Genomic DNA, 17,428 nt, shown 5'->3' on the forward strand with positions numbered 1-17,428 from the left:
GCCTTCCTGATTGTGAGCATCTCTGTTAAACCTGCCCTGCACCTTCACTGCTCCAAGGAGAACCACCCCAGATGCTGCAGCCATCATCTTATTGAATGGCGGCAGGCTCGAGGGGCCAAAGGGCCGACTCATCTCCTATTTCTGATGTTCTCATGTATTCATGTCACTGGTCCCCATCCTGCACCTGCTCCCTGCAGTAAGATGGCCGCCGCGCATGCTCCCTGCCCTGCAGCGGGACAATGGAAAGTATTGTGACATCGAGGAAGCCCCGCCCCCCGTGGCGGGTGGCCCCGTGCTGCACAAAGATGGCGGCCGAACTCCCGGCAAACCCCGACAGTAACCAAGGTCCGTCCCCACCCGAAGGTGCCCCACAGCCGCCACCCGCCGACTCGGCGGCCAAATCTCACCGCCCACACGTGTCTGTGAGAAGGTGAGTCCTCAGGGAGGCTGAGCGCACTGCCCGGGCTGCTCATCCATCCTCCGCGTGGGGCAAAACATCGTCCGTCCGCAGCTAATCTCCCACAATAGGCTGGCCCCGCGCCTGCTCACAACTCCGCCTCACCTCACCTGGGCCCCGAGCTCAAAGGCTGCGAGCGGAGCCCACCAACAAACCCCCCAACCGCCCTCCCGCAACACTCAGCCCGCAGCCAATGGCGAGGCGGCGCGGGGCACCAGCCCACCCAGCGCGCTGCTCCGCGCCAATCAGTGGCGGGGAGGCGGGGCCACGGCACCAATCAATCACTGGTCCCTGAAGATGCTGACTCTGGCTGGGTTTAGTTCTACACTCACTGGTTCCCCTCCCCTGAAGGTACTGACTCTGGCTGGGTTCAGTTCTACACTCACTGGTTCCCCTCCCCTGAAGGTACTGACTCTGGCTGGGTTCAGTTCTACACTCACTGGTTCCCCTCCCCTGAAGGTGCTGACTCTGGCTGGGTTCAGTTCTCCACTCACTGGTTCCCCTCCCCTGAAGGTACTGACTCTGGCTGGGTTTAGTTCTACACTCACTGGTTCCCCTCCCCTGAAGGTACTGACTCTGGCTGGGTTCAGTTCTACACTCACTGGTTCCCCTCCCCTGAAGGTACTGACTCTGGCTGGGTTCAGTTCTACACTCACTGGTTCCCCTCCCCTGAAGGTACTGACTCTGGCTGGGTTCAGTTCTACACTCACTGGTTCCCCTCCCCTGAAGGTGCTGACTCTGGCTGGGTTCAGTTCTACACTCACTGGTTCCCCTCCCCTGAAGGTACTGACTCTGGCTGGGTTCAGTTCTACACACACTGGTTCCCCTCCCCTGAAGGTACTGACTCTGGCTGGGTTCAGTTCCACACTCACTGGTTCCCCTCCCCTGAAGGTACTGACTCTGGCTGGGTTCAGTTCTACACTCACTGGTTCCCCTCCCCTGAAGGTACTGACTCTGGCTGGGTTCAGTTCTACACTCACTGGTTCCCCTCCCCTGAAGGTACTGACTCTGGCTGGGTTCAGTTCTACACTCACTGGTTCCCCTCCCCTGAAGGTACTGACTCTGGCTGGGTTCAGTTCTACACTCACTGGTTCCCCTCCCCTGAAGGTACTGACTCTGGCTGGGTTCAGTTCCAGACACTGGCATCATTCACGTTTTTCCTGCACCAAGATGGCTGCGCATGCGCTGTGCTACTCACTGAATCAAGATGGCGGAGCGCTAAACCTGCCTTCCTGCAGGAAGATGGCCGCCGTTAGCCTGGACCTGTGAACGGGCGAAAGCCCCGAAGCTGCAACCACCGATATTCCGGTTATTATTCCGGGCTTGCGGCGTGCACCGGTTCTTTATGAAGCCTCCACGACTCCCTGCTGGTCGATTATTCCCCTCCGCCCCGCTGAAATGAACAGTCCTCAGGAACCTCTGAAAAAGATGTCTCCTCCGCCATTACACGCACTGCGCACGCTCTAAGCACAGCCTGGGCCCGCGCCTGCGCACTGAGCTTCTGTAGTCTGGGTGCGTCACATTCTCCCCCGCGGGGCATGCTGGGTACATAGGGCCATGAGAAACAGGAGCAGGAGTGGGCTCGTTACGACACGGTTATATACAGAGTGAAGCTCCCTCTGTGCTGTCCTGAAGAATCCCAGGGCAGGGACAGCACGGGTTAGTTACAATTTAAAGCTTGCTGTACGCTGACTCATCAAACACTCCCAGGGCAGGTACAGCACATGTTAAATACATAGCAAGGATCCATCTGCACTGTCCCACCAGGTATTCCCAGGGTATGCACAGCACAGGTTAGATACAGAATAAAGCTCCCTCTGCACTGTCCCAAGAAACAATCCCAGGGCAGGTACAGCACAACTATTTTGTTGTTAACCTTTAAATCAAATGCATCCTGATTAAAGGAGGGAGGGGAACTATAACCGACAAAATAAACCAATTAAACTTTGGACGGTAAACTTAAATCAAATTAAAATTTGGTTGCTGGAGCTGATGATGCACTCCAGTCCCTCCATTGCCGACCTCTTACAGAAGGCTGCAAGCGCACTGGTGGCAGGTACAGCACGGGTTAGATACAGAGTAAAGCTCCCTCTACACTGTCCCATCAAACACTGCCAGGATATGTACAGCACATGTTAGATACAGAGTAAAGCTCCATCAACAGTGACGCATCAAACACTCCCAGGTCAGGTACAGCACCAGTTAGATACGGAGTAAATCTCCCTCTACACTGTCCCATTAAACACTTCCAGTGCAGGTACAGCATGGGTTAGATACAGAGTGAAGCTCCGTCTACACTGTCCGATCAAACACTCCCAGGGCAAGTACAGCATAATTTAGATGTAGGGTAAACGTCTCTCTAAACAGCCAATCCAAAAATGCACAGGACAGGCACAACAGAGATTAGGTGCACATCATCATCATCACAGGCAGTCCGTCAAAATCGAGGAAGACTTGCTTATACTCTAAAGGTGAGTTCTTATGTGACTAAACAATCCAGTACGGGAATTACAGTCTCTGTCACAGGTGGGACAGCCAGTCGTTGAATGAGAGGGTGGGTGAGACTGGTTTGCCGCATGCTCCTACGCTTGGTTTCTGCATGCTCTCAGTGATGAGACACGAGCTGCTCAGAGCCCTCCCGGATTCACTTCCTCAACTTAGGGCGGACGTTTGTCAGGGACTCCCAGGTATCAGGGGGTTGTTGAATTTTATCAAGGAGTCTTTGAGGGTGTCGTTGAAAGGTTTCCTCTGCCTACTGTAGGCTCGCTTGCCATGTAGGAGTTCCGAGTAGAGCCTTGCTTTGGGAATCTTGTGTCAGGCATGTGAACAATGTGTCGAGCCAGGGTATCCCTGGAGATTGAGCATCCAGTGTCCACCGGTAGACTCGTGGCCTTCCATGAGAGGTGAGCACCAGAGAGACTGGAGTGCATCATTCCAGAGGGAACATAATTGTAATTTTAATACATTTGATTTGATTTGACAAAAGTTACCTTTATGTTGAATTGTTAATTTGTGTTTTTGGTTACCCTAAAAAAACAAGGGGGCACTTTAATGAAAGTTTCTGGAGTGTGACCCCCCTCCACCCTTTAATCAGGGGGAACCTGATTATTGTTCTACTTAAAATAGTTGTGAACAATGTGGCCCACCCAATGCAGCTGGTCGAGTGTGGTCAGTGCTTGATGATGGGGATGTTAGCCTGATCGAGGAAACACCAGGACTGGTTTGATGAGAATGACCAGGAGATGCAAGAGCTAATTAATCACAAGCACAGGGTATTTCTGAACCTAAAACAACAACCCAACTCGGGAGCAGCAAAGCAGCATTACAGACGGCTTAAGGCAGAGGTCCAAGAAAAAAACCTGTGACATAAAGCATCGATAGTGGGTGGAGAAATTAAAGGAGGCTCAGCAGCTGGCCGACAGCCATGATGTGCGAGGATTCTTCATCGCAGTCAAGGCCACTTATGGCCCAAGCACCCAAGGCACCACTCCACTGCTGGCCAAGGATGAGGAAACACTCATCAAGGACACTGAGGCCGTCAGGACTCGCTGGAAGGAGCACTTCGAAGATGTCCTTAACCGAGACTCTGGCTCTGACTCGAGTGTCCTCGACTCCATCCAGCAGCATGCTACCCGCCAACATCTCAGCAAAACCTCAGCCCTGCATGAGATAGAAAAGGCCATCCGCCAGCTCAAGAACAACAAGGCAATGGGAGCAGATGGAATCCCCACTGAGGCACTAAAGTATGGTGGAGAGGCAATATTGGCATGAATGCGTGACCTCATCTCTCTCATCTGGAAGGAGGAGAGCATGCCTGGAGATCTCAGAGATGCAGTAATCGTGACCATCTTTAACAAAGGAGACAAGTCCGACTGTGGCAATTACAGATAAGTCTCCCTGTTACAAGCCACTGGGAAAGTCATCGCTAGAATCCTCCTCAACCGTCTTCCCCTGTGGCTGAGGAGCTCCTCCTGGAGTCACAATGTGGATTTCATCCTCTACGGAGTACAACGGACATGGAGTAGATACAGATTAAAGCTCCCTCTACACTGTCCCATCAGACATTCCCAGGGCAAGTACAACATGGGTTATGTTATGTATGCAACCTGATGAAACCAGCAATCTACCGCCATCAGAGGGCATATCTGTTGGAGTCCCAAGGGATCCCAGCATCGCTTGGGAGCATTGTATACAAGCAGGCCCCCCATGCTGTACGTGCACTCTGGAGTTAGAAAAAAAGAGACCAAGATCACACTTCCTCATGTCTACAGTACTCAATCACATTACTTTATTCTGGACATAACAATTGGCGACGAGATAACGAAACATCATGCAAAAATGCAGAGAACTGTTGGTATCCTGGAGAAATTCTCAGAAGGGGACGATTGGGATGTCTTCATGCAGCGACTCGACTAATACTTCATGGCCAACTGGCAGGGAATGTGAATGCTGCCAAACAAAGGGCGATCCTCCTCACTCTCTGCGGGGCAACAACCTATGGCCTCATGAAGAATTTTCTTGCTCCGGTGAAACCATCAACCAAATCGCATGAAGAACTGTGTACGCTGGTCCAGGAGCACCTAAATCCGAAGGAGAGCATTCTGATGGCAAGGTATCGATTTTACACATGTCAACGGTCTGAAGGCCAGGAAGTGGCGAGCTACGTCGGCGAAATAAGGCATCTTGCAGGACATTGTGAATTTGATGGATGCCGGGAGTAAATGCTAAGAGATTTTTTGTGCTTGGCATTGGCCATGAGGATATCCTTCGCAATCTATTGACTGTTGAAACACTGCACCTAAGCAAAGCCATAATGATAGCCGAGGCATTTATGTCCACCAGCGATAACACCAAACAAATTTCTCAGCAATCAGATGTTTCGGCAAGTACTGTACACAAAGTAACATCGTTTTCAGGCAGGAATGCATATGGCAGAATGTACACGCCTGCAGCTGCATGATCTCAGATGACTCAGAGTCTGCCATCAAGCATTAATGCGAGGCAGTTAACAGCTTGTTGGCACTGCGGAGGTGATCATCGAGCCCATCAATGCAGCTTCAAACACTATGCGTGCAAAGGCTGTGGAACAATGGGACACCTCCAGCGAATGTGCAGATGAGCTGCAAACACTGCAAAGCACCACATTGCAGTGGAAGACTGATCCATGGTGGATCAAACTGAACTAGAGACTCAACCCGAGGAGGCAGATGTGTATGGGGTACACACCTTCACCACGAAATGTCCACCGATCATGTTAAATGTTGAACTGAACGGAATTCCAGTATCCATAGAATTGGACATGGGTGCGAGTCAGTCCATCATGAGAAAACGGCCTTCGACAGGCCCAAGCTGAGCCCCATTCACACCAAGCTGAAAACGTGCACGAAAGAGCTGATCCCTATAATTGACAGCACAGCATATTAAAAGTCTCTTATGATGGAACAGTACACGAACTACCACTAAGGATCGTGTCAGGAGATGGCCCCACACTGTTCGGCAGAAGCTGGCTGAGAAAATTTCGCTGGAACTGGGATGACATCCGAGCGCTTTCATCCATCGATGACGCCTCATGTGCCCAGGTTCTGAGCAAGTTTCCATCGGTGTTTGAGCCAGGGATCGGAAGTTTCTTGAGGCGAAGGTGCAGATCCATTTGATTCCCAGTACATGACCGATCCATCACAAGGCACGGGCAGTGACATATATGATGCGAGAGAAAGTAGAGATCGAGTTAGACAGGCTGCAATGAGAGGACATCATCGCACTGGTGGAGTTCAACGAGTGGGATAGTCAGATTTTTCTGGTTTTCAAGGGTGATGTCACGGTCAGCATATGCGGGGACCATAAATTAATGATTAAGCATTTTTCGCTGCAGGACCAGTACCAGCAACCCAAGGCAGACAATCTATTTGCGACACTGGCAGGAGGAAAGATATTTACCAAGTTTGACCTGACCTCGGCCTACATGACGCAGGAGCTGGCGGAATCATAAAAAGGCCTCACCTGCATCAACACGCACATAGGTCTGTCCATCTGCATTAGATGCCCGTTTGGAATTCGATCGATCGCGGCTATTTTTCAAAGGGACATGGAGAGTCTGCTAAAGTCGGTGCTGCACATCGTGATTTTCCAGGATGATATACTGGTCACAGGTCGGGACACCATCGAGCACATGCAGAACGTGGAAGAGGTTCCAAGTCGGCTAGATCATGTGGGACTCAGGTTGACACGCTCGAAGTGTGCTTTCCGGGCGCCAAAGGTCGAGTTCTTAGGCAGAAGAATCGTGGCAGATGGCACCAGGCGCACTGACGCCAAGACAGAGGCCATCAAGAACGCACCGAGACCATAGAATGTGAGGGAGCTGCGGTCGTTCCTGGGCTCCTCAATTATTTTGGTAATTTCCTACCCGGGTTGAGCACCTTGCTAGAACCTCTATACATTTGGCTGTCCAAGGGAGATTATTAGGCATGGGGGAAGATCAAAAGAGACTGATTTTGAGAAAGCCCGAAATCTGTTATGTTCCAACAAACTGCTTGTCCTGTATGATCCATGTAAACGTTTAGTGCTAGCTTGCGATGCATCTTTGTACGGGGTCGGGCGTGTGTTACAATAAGCAAACGAATTGGGAACATTGCAACCGGTCGCCTATGCGTCCAGGAGTTTGTCCAAGGCCGAAATAACCGACAGCATGATTGAAAAAGAAGCTCTGGCATACGTTTACGGGATGAAAAAATACACCAGTATCTGTTTCGGCTTTAGTTCGATTTAGAAACTCACCATAAGCCGCTCATATCGCTATTCACAGAGAGCAAAGGTATTAAAACCAATACTTCTGCTCGCATCGAAAGATGGGTGCTCACGCTGTATGCATATAAGTATGTAATTCATCACTGGCCAGGCACAGAGAACTGCACTGATGCCTTCAGTCGGCTACTTTTCCCACCACCGGGGTGGAAATGGCACAGCCTGCAGACTTGCTCTTTGTGATGGATGCATTTGAAAATGAAAAGTCACCCGTTACGGCCGCCAGATGAGGACCTGGACCAGCCAGGATCCTTTACTGTCCCTTGTAAAAACTGTGTCCTCCATGGGAGTTGGTCCAGCATCCCAGCGGAGATGCATGAAGAGATCAAGCTGTTCCAGCAGCGTAAAGACGAAATGTCCATACAGGTGGCCCGATATCGACTCAGATTTGGAGTCTTGCGTGTACCAATGCACCACTTGCTCGTAACTGAGCAATGCACCCAGTGCACCCAAGTTTGTGGTCATGGCCCTCCAAACCGTGGTCTAGGATCCACGCTGACTTTGCTGGCCCATTTCTAGGCAAAATGTTCTTCGTTCTTGTGGATTTTTATTCCAACTGGATTGAGTGTGTAATAATGTCTGGAAGCACGTCCACTGCCACCCTCGAAAACCTACGAGCCACGCACGGCCAGCCTGATGTCCTTGTCAGCGACAATGGGCCGTGCTTCACCAGCGCTGAATCCAAGGAATTCATGACACACAATGGGATCAAGCACATCACAACTGCCCCGTTCAAGCCCGCATCCAATCACCAGAGAGAACGTGCAGTCCAAACCATCAAACAAAGCTTGAAACACCTGTCAAAAGAATCCCTGCAGACCCACCTGTCCCGACTCCTGCTCTGCCACTGCACCAGACACCATTCTTTCACCGGGGTTCCCCAGCTGAGCTGCTCCTGAAAAGGGTGCTCAAAACAAGGCTTTCTCTCGTTCACCCTGATCTCCATGATCAAGTCGAGGGCAGGCAGCATCAATAAAGCATGTACCGTGATCGCACAAATTTGTAACGCAATATTGAAGTCAATGACCCTGTATTTGTACTCAACTATGGACATGGTCCCAAATAGCTTGCTGGCACTGTCATAGCCAAAGAAGGGAGGAGGGTGTTTCAGGTCAAACTCGCAAATGGAATAACTTGCAGAAAGCATTTGGACCAAACCAAACTGCGATTCACAGACAGCCACAAGCAACCAACTTCGACCCTCCGACGCACACACAAGTGGCAGCCAACACCATGGTAGACCACGAAGCTGAACTCATCATCCCCAGCAGCCCAGCAAGTTCATCTGCGCAGCAGTCCAGCGAAGAACCAACCAACTCACCTGCACCTGTATTTGTACTGAGACGATCGACTCAGGAGCGAAAAGCCCCAGATCATCTCAGCTTGCAAATAAGTGTACTATTGACTTTGGGAGGGAGTGATGTTATGTGTGCAACCCTATGTAACCAGAATTCTACCACCACAATAGGCCGTATCTGTTGGAGTCCCAAGGGATCCCAGCTTCCCTTGGGAGCACTGTATATAAGCAGACCTTCCATGTTGTACGTGCACTCTGAAGTTAGAATAAAGAGACAGGTCACAATTACTCACGTCTACAGTACTCAATCACATTACTTTTTCTGAACTGAACAGGTTAAATATAGAATAAAACTCACTCTATGCTGTTACACCAAACGTTTCCAGTGCAAGTACAGCACAGGTTAGATACAGACTACATCTCCCTCTAACTTGTCTCAGCCATTCCAGGGCCGATACAGATCTGTTAGATCTAGAGAAAATATCCCTCTATACTGTTCCAGCGGATATTCGCGGTACAGGTGCAGCACGGGTGAGATACAGAGTAAAGCTCCCTCTACACTGTCCCACTGTAATAAAAAGGCAAGCATGAAAGCTCGGTGCCTCAATGCGAGGAGTATTCGGAACCAAGAGAGGGCTCTGAGCTAGTTAGAGTGGGGGAGAACTCAGATGAACAAGACCCCAAGAAAGAATGCAAAAGGCAGGAGGCAACAGAGCAGAGCAGCACTGGGGTAAGAGTAAACCACAAGGTGATAGGAAGGGACAATATTTATAAATATAAAGGGGCTGCAGGAGGGGTCAAAACTAAAAATTATGGTTCAAAAACTATTATTAAAACACTCTACCTAAACGCATACAGCATTCGAAATAAAATAAATGAGTTGACGGCACAAATCATTACAAATGGGGATGATTTGGTGGCCATTACAGAAATGTGGTTGCAGGGGGGCCAAGACTGGGAATTAAACATACAGGGGTATCTGACAATTCGGAAAGATAGACAAGAAGTGAAAGGAGCTGGGGTAGCTCTGTTAATAAAGGATGATATCAGGCCAGTTGTGAGAGACGATATTGGCTCTCATGAACAAAATGTTGAATCATTGTGGGTGGAGATTAGAGATAGTAAGGGGAAAAAAGTCACTGGTGTGCGTAGTTTATAGGCCCGCAAATAATAACTTCATGGTGGGGCGGACAATAATCAAGGGAATAATGGAGGCATGTGAAAAAGGAACGGCAGTAATCATGGAGATTTTAACCTACATATCGATTGGTCAAATCAAATCGCACAGGGTAGCCTTGAGGAGGAATTCATAGAATGCATACGGGATTTCTTCTCGGAACAGTATGTTCCAGAACCTGCAAGGGAGAAAGCTATCTTTAATCTGGTCCTGTGTAATGAGGCAGGAATAATAAACGATCTCCTCGTAACAGATCCTCTCGGAATGAGTGATCACAGTATGGTTGAATTTGTAATACAGATTGAGGGTGAGGAAGTTGTGTCTCAAACAAGCGTACAATGCTTAAACAAAGGGGACTACAGTGGGATGAGGGCAGAGTTGGCTAAAGTAGACTGGAAACACAGCTAAACGGTGGCACAATTGAGGAACAGTGGAGGACTTTTAAGGAGCTATTTCACAGTGCTCAGCAAAATTATATTCCAGTGAAAAAGAAGGGCGGAAAGAGAAGGGATGACCAGCCATGGATAACCAAGGAAATAAAGGAGAGTATCAAATTAAAAACCAATGCTCATAAGGTGGCCAAGGTTAGTGGGAAACTACAAGATTGGGAACAGTTTAACCGACAGCAAAGAATGACTAAGAAAGCAATAAATAAAGGAAAGATAGATTACAAAAGTAAACTTGCACAAAACATATAAACGGATAGTAAAAGCTTTCACAGATATATAAAACGGAAAAGAGGGACTAAAGTAAATGTTGGTCCATTCGAAGATGAGAAGGGGATTTAATAATGGGAAATGTGGAAATGGCTGAGACCTGAAACAATTATTTTGCTTCGGTTTTCACAGTGGAAGACACAAAAACTATGCCAAAAATTGCTGGTCACGGGAATGTGGGAAGGGAGGACCTTGAGATAATCTCTATCACTAAGAGGGTAGTGCTGGACAGGCTAATGGGACTCAAGGTAGACAAGTCCCCTGGTCCTGATGAAATGCATCCCAGGGTATTAAAAGAGATGGCGGAAGTTACAGCAGGAGCATTCATTATAATCTACCAAAATTCTCTGGGCTCTGGGGAGGTACCAGCGGATTGGAAAGCAGCTAATGTAACGCCTCTGTTTAAGAAAGGGGGCAGAGAAATGGCAGGTAACTATAGGCCGGTTAATTTAACATCTGTAGTGGGGAAAATGCTTGAAGCTATCATTAAGGAAGAAATAGCGGGACATCTAGATAGGAATAGTGCAATCAAGCAGATGCAACATGGATTCATGAAGGGGAAATCATGTTTAACTAATCTACTATAATTATTTGGGGATATAACGGGCATGGTGGATAGAGGTGTACCGATGGATGTGGTATATTTAGATTTCCAAAAGGATAAGGTGCCACACAAAAGGTGACTGCAGAAGTTAGAGGTACACGGAGTCAGAAGAAATGTATTCGCATGGATCAAGAATTGGCTGGCGAACAAAAAGCAGAGAGTAGGGATAAATGGGTCCTTTTCGGGTTGGAAATCGGTGGTTAGTGGTGTGCCACAGGGATCGGTGCTGGGATCACAACTGTTTACAATATACATAGATGGCCTGGAAGAGTGGACAGAGTGTAGTGTAACAAAATTTGCAGATGACACAAAGATTAGTGGGAAAGCGGGTTGTGTAGACGACACAGAGAGGCTGCAAAGAGATTTAGATAGGTTAAGCGAATGGGCTAAGGTTTGGCAGATGGAATACAATGTCGGAAAATGTGAGGTCATCCATCTTGGAAAAAAAACAGTAAAAGGGAATATTATTTGAATGGGGAGAAATTACAACATGCTACGGTGCAAAGGGACCTGGGGGTCCAGGTGCTTGAATCCCCAAAAAGTTAGTTTGCAGGTGCAGCAGGTAATCAGGAAGGCGAATGGAATGTTGGCCTTCATTTCGAGAGGGATGGAGTAAAAAAGCAGGGAGGTCATGCTGCAACTTTATCGAGTATTGGTGAAGCCGTATCTGGAGTACAGCGTGCAGTTTTGGTCACCTTACTTAAGGAAGGATATACTAGCTTTGGAGGGGGTACAGAGACGATTCACTAGGCTGATTCCGGAGATGAGGGGTTTACCTTATGATGATAGATTGAGTAGACTGGGTCTTTACTCGTTGGAGTTCAGAAGGATGAGGGATGATCTTATAGAAACATTTAAAATCATGAAAGGGATAGACAAGATAGAGGCAGAGAGGTTGTTTCCACTGGTCGGGGAGACGAGAACTAGGGGGCACAGCCTCAAAATACGGGGGAGCCAATTTAAAACCGAGTTGAGAAGGAATTTTTTCGCACAGAGGTTTGTGAATCTGTGGAAGTCTTTGCCCAAGGAAGCAGTTGAGGCTAGCTCATTGAATGTATTCAAATCACAGATAGATAGATTTTTAACCAATAAGGGAATTAAGAGTTATGGGGAGCGGGCGGGTAAGTGGAGCTGAGTCCACGGCCAGATCAGCCATGATGTTGTTGAATGGCGGAGCAGGCTCGAGGGGCTAGATGTCCTACTCCTGTTCCTAATTCTTATGTTCTTATGTTCTTATCAAACACTCCCAGAACAGATACAGCGTGGGTTGGAGACAGAGTAAAGTTTCCTCTTCACTGTCTCATTAACCATTCCCTGGGCAGGTACAACCAAGCTCATGGTCTACAGGGCTGTCGTAATACCCGCCCTCCTGTATGTCTCAGAGGCATGGACAATGTACAGTAGACACTTTTTCTCGCTGGAGATATATCACCAACAATGTTCCCGCAAAATCCTACAAATCACCTGGCAGTACAGGCACACCAACATCAGCGTCCTAGACCAGGCTAACGTCCACAGCATTGAAGCACTGACCACACTCGATTAGCTCCGCTACGCAGACCACATAGTTCGCATGCCAGACACGAGACTCCCAAAGCAAGTCCTCTATGCGGAACTTCTTCACGGAAAATGAGCCAAAGGTGGGCAGCAGATACGTTACAAGGACACCCTCAAAGCCTCCCTGATAAAGTGTGAGATCACCACTGATATCTGGGAGTCCCTGGCCAAAGACCACCCTAAGTGAAGGAAGTGTATCCGGGAGTTTAATCGGCAAGAGCATGCAGAAAACAATTGCAAGCAGTGGAAAGAGCGTGCTGCAAATCGGTCCCACCCACCCCTTCCTTCAACAGCTATCTGTCCCACCTGCGACAGAGTCTGTGGCTCTCGTATTAGACTGTTCAGCCCAAAATAACTCACTTCAGGTGTGGAAGCAACTCTTCGTCGATTCTGAGGGACTGTCTATGATGATGATGATGATAACACAGGTTAGATGCAGAGTAAAACTCCCTCTACAATGTCTCACCACACATTCCCAGGCAGATACAGCTTTGTTTATTGAAGGTTAAATCTCCCTCTAGCCTGTCCCAAACACTCCCAGGGTAGGTACAACATTGGTTAGATACAGAGTTAATCTCCCTCTACACTGTCCCATCAAACACTCGCACAATAGGCACAGCAGGGGTTAGTCAGAGAGTAAAGCTCCCCATATACTAATCCATCAAATACTCGCATCGCAGTTACGGCATGGATTAGATAGAGAGTACAACTCTTGCAACACTGCCCCATCAAACACTCCCAGCGCAGGTATAGCACGGGTTACATACAATGTAAAGCTCCCCCAATACTATCCATCAAACACACCCAGGGGAGGAACAACACGGGTTAGATACTGAGTAAAGCTCACCCTACACTCTCCTATCAAACACTCCGTGGAAAGATGCAACACGGAGTAGATGGAGAGAAAAGCTTGCTCTACACTATCCAATCAAGAACTGCCAGGGCAGGTACAGCACGGGTTAGACAGAAATGTTTAGGCTGGGTTTTCCAGAACTTGGGGCCTTGGCAACAGAAGGCACAGCCACCAAAGCCATCAATGGTTGAACAATTATAATCAGGGATGCTCAGGAAGACAGATATCTCATGGGTGGGAGGGGGGGGGGCGGTGTGGTGCTGGTTGGGGCTGGACCAGTTTACAGAGCTAGGGAGGGGCGAGGCCATGGAGAGTTTTGAAAATGTATTAGAATTTTGAAAGCAAGGCGTTGCTGAACCAGAAGCCAATGTAGTTCAGCGAGCACAGGGCTGATGGGTGAGCTGGACTTGGTGAGAGTTAGGGCATGGGCAACCGAATTTTGGATCAACTCAAGTTTATGCAGGTGAGAATGTGGCAGGAATGCGTTGGAATAGTCAAGTCCAGAAGTAACAAAGGCAGGGATGACGGGTCAGCAGCGGATGAGCTGAGGCAACGGCGATGTTACAGAGGTGGAAATATGTATTCATAATTATGCTGTGGATATGTGGTCAAAAACATACTTCAGGGTTAAGTATGGCACCAAGGTTGCAAACAGTCCGGTTCAGGCACAGACACAAGTTGGGGAGAGGGATTGAGTCGGTGGCTAGAGAGCTGAGTTTGTGGCAATGACAATTACAAATATCAGAATATTTCACAGGCTATCACGTGCAAAATGTGTGGATGCATTTTAAAATTCAATCGGTTCCAAAACCAGGTTACAGAAAGTTACGGATTTCAAATCTTATGCAAGACAGTTCAATAAAGGGGCGGTTCAAAGGACTCCAGCTGAGTTTAAACTGCAGTTAAGTCTATTACAACGACAACTCGTGTACTCAAACGGAACAAGTTTGGGGTTTGATATAATAGAAGGTGAACTAGGTGAGAAGTGATGTAAGTTAGATTAAGAAAAAGCACAAAAATGGAACAGTCAGTAACAGAACATCAATTAGTCTCCTCTGATCATGGAGCAATCAAAAAGTCGACACACTGTTTTTGAAACGAAGATAATTTGTTCAACATTTATACAAGATATTAATCTCCAGCCCATATATAGGGGTTATTAAGATAATCGGAAACAAACAAGAGCTGCCAGAATGAACATGGTTCAGTGCCCAAAGCAATCCCAGTAAATCATGTTCTATTTACAAATGCAGCTTTTCTCCTCAGACCATTTAAAACTAAGATGAGGAGGAATTTCTTCTCTCAGAGGGTTGTAATCTGTGGAATTCTCTGCCCCAGAGAGCTGTGGAGGCTGGGTCATTGAATATATTTAAGGCTGAGGTAGACAGGTTTAACAGAGTTGTTCACAATCAGGAAGGCTTTAGATTGAGTCAGGGAACAGAGTAGTTCTGCTCACACAATCAAAGAATGGTTACAGCACGAAAGGCCATTCGGCTCGTCGAGCCCTTGCCGGCTCCCAACCAGTCTCACTGCCCCGCCCTTTCCCACCGGTCCTGCAAATGTTTTCTTTCAGATACTTATCCAATTCCCTTTTTAAAGCTGTGATTGAGTCTGCCTCCACCACCCTTTCAGGCCGTGCATTCCAGATCCTAACGACTCACTGCATAAAATAGATTTTTCTTCCATTGTCTTTGGTTCTTCTTCTCATCCACTTTAAATCCGTCTCCTCTGGTTCTCGACCCGTCCACCAATTGGAACAGTATCTCTCAATCTACTCTGTCTGGACCCCTCATGATTTTGAACACCTCGATCAATTCTCCTCGCAACCTTCTCTGCTCCAAGGAGAACAACCCCAGCTTCTCCAGTCAATCCACGGAACTGAAGTCCCTATTCTCGTGAATCATTCTTGTCAATCTTTTCTGCACCCTCTCTAAGGCCATCACATCCGAATCTGCGGTGCCCAGAATTGGACACAATGATCCAGTTGAGACCGAACCAGTGTTTTACAAAGGATCATCATAACCTCCTTGCTTTTGTACTCTGTGATGCCCAGGATCCTGCAAGCTTTTTTAACTGCTTTCCCAACCTGTCCTGCCACCTTCAGCGATTTGTCCACATATACCCGCAGGTCTCACTGTTCATGCATCCCCTTTAGGATTGTACCCTTTCGTTTATATTGTCTCTCCTTGTTCATTTAATCATGCTTTTCTAATTTTATTTCTTAACTCAGATTCACGGCCTCATTTTATTTCTTCCTCCGAGCCCCACAACTTAATCTGGCAGCGTAATGTTGGCGAGTGGTGATTGATTGTCCTGGAAACCAACAGGAAGAGATGTCAGAGGCCGGAGTGCCGAGGGAGCAGCGTGTTCTGCAACAAATCACGGTGCTTGATGGGTGGATCCTGAGTCGGCCCATCGGGTAAGTATGTTTCAACATCTGTTAAACAATTTATCTTTTAAAAGTTAAATTGAGATTTCCTTTGTCAACAAAACAGTTTAACATCTGTCAGTATTTTATTTCCATTTATGAGTTCCTATTATGAGTTTCAGACACTTCAGTTCCAAGTGTACCAGGTATTTAAAGGTCATTCATTCCCTCTTTTCATGTCGCTGTTAGTTAAAGGGACAGAGATTGATTTCCTCTCATTATGCATTTATAGTAGTAAAAGTAACATCCTTCCTGTTGGTAGTGATTTACATTCTGTGCTGGCCGAGATGGCTGGTGGCATCAACCTTTAAAATACACATTCTCGTGTTCAAATCTCTCCAGGGTCTCACCCATCCCTATCTCTGTAACCTTCTCCAGCCCACCAATCCTCTTAACAGTTTGTTTTCTTTGGAACAGAGGAGGCTGAGGGCAGACTTTAATGAGGTGTAGAAAATTATGAGGGACCTAGATAGAGTGGATAGGAAGGACCTATTTCCCTTCGCAGAGGGGTCAGCAACTAGCTGAACCTTTTAGCCAGTATGTAGCAAGCCCAGCAAGAGAGGGGGAAGTTCTGGACATAATATTAGGGATTGAAGCTGGGCAGGTGGAAGGGGTATCAGTGGGAGAGCATTGGTGCTATTGATCGTAATTCTCTTAGATTTAGGGTAGTTATGGAAAAGGACAAAGATAGACCAGGAATAAAAGTTCTCAATTGGGGGAAAGCCAATTTTACTGAACTGAGATGTGGTTTAGCCAAAGTGGACTGGAAACAGCTACTTGAAATGGTGAGAGATTGGGAAATGTTGGTGTTCAGAGGGACCTTGGTGTCCTTGTACACGAATCACTGAAAGTTAACATGCAGGCACAGCAAGCAATTAAGAAAACAAATGGTATGTCGGCCTTTATTACAAGAGGAGTTGAGGATAATAGTAAACATAAGAACAGGAACATAAGAAATAGGAACTGGAGTAGGCCATACGGCCCCTCGAGCCTGCTCCGCCATTCAATGAGATCATGGCTGATCTGATCATAGACTCAGCTCCACTTACCCACGAGCTCTCCATAACCCCTTATCCCCTTATCATTTAAAAAACTATTTCTGTCTCAAGTTTATTCAATATCCCAGCTTCCACAGTTCTCTGAGGCAGCGAGTTCGACAGGTTTACAACCCTCTTAGAGAAGAAATTCCTCCTCATCTGTTTTAAATGGGCAGCCCCTTCTTCTAAGATCATGCCCTCTAGTTCCAGTCTCCCCCCATCTTATACGTTTCGATAAGATCACCTCTCATTCTTCTGAATTCCAATGAGTAGAGGCCAAAACTACTCAACCTTTCCTCATAATTCAACCTGCTGATCCCTTATATCAACCTAGTGAACATTCTCTGAACTGCCTCCAAAGCAATTATATTCTTTCCTAAATATGGAAACCAAAACTGCATTCAGTATTCCAGGTGTGGCCTCACCAAAACCTTCTATAGCTGCAGCAAGACTTCCCCGCTTTTATACTCCATCCCCTTTGCAAAAAAGGTCAAAAAACAA

At 47.5% G+C, this 17,428-nt stretch overlaps 2 pseudogenes; one reads left to right on the forward strand and one right to left on the reverse strand.

The window, feature by feature from the left end:
* LOC139235364 (zinc finger protein 229-like) overlaps positions 1 to 17,428 on the reverse strand; it is a 239,924-nt pseudogene that overhangs the window by 31,021 nt on the left and 191,475 nt on the right.
* Positions 306 to 17,428, forward strand: part of LOC139235669 (probable G-protein coupled receptor 139) — a 72,005-nt pseudogene continuing 54,882 nt past the window's right edge.

This window comes from Pristiophorus japonicus, chromosome 23 (assembly GCF_044704955.1).
Source record: "Pristiophorus japonicus isolate sPriJap1 chromosome 23, sPriJap1.hap1, whole genome shotgun sequence".
NCBI classification, from domain to species: domain Eukaryota; kingdom Metazoa; phylum Chordata; class Chondrichthyes; family Pristiophoridae; genus Pristiophorus; species Pristiophorus japonicus.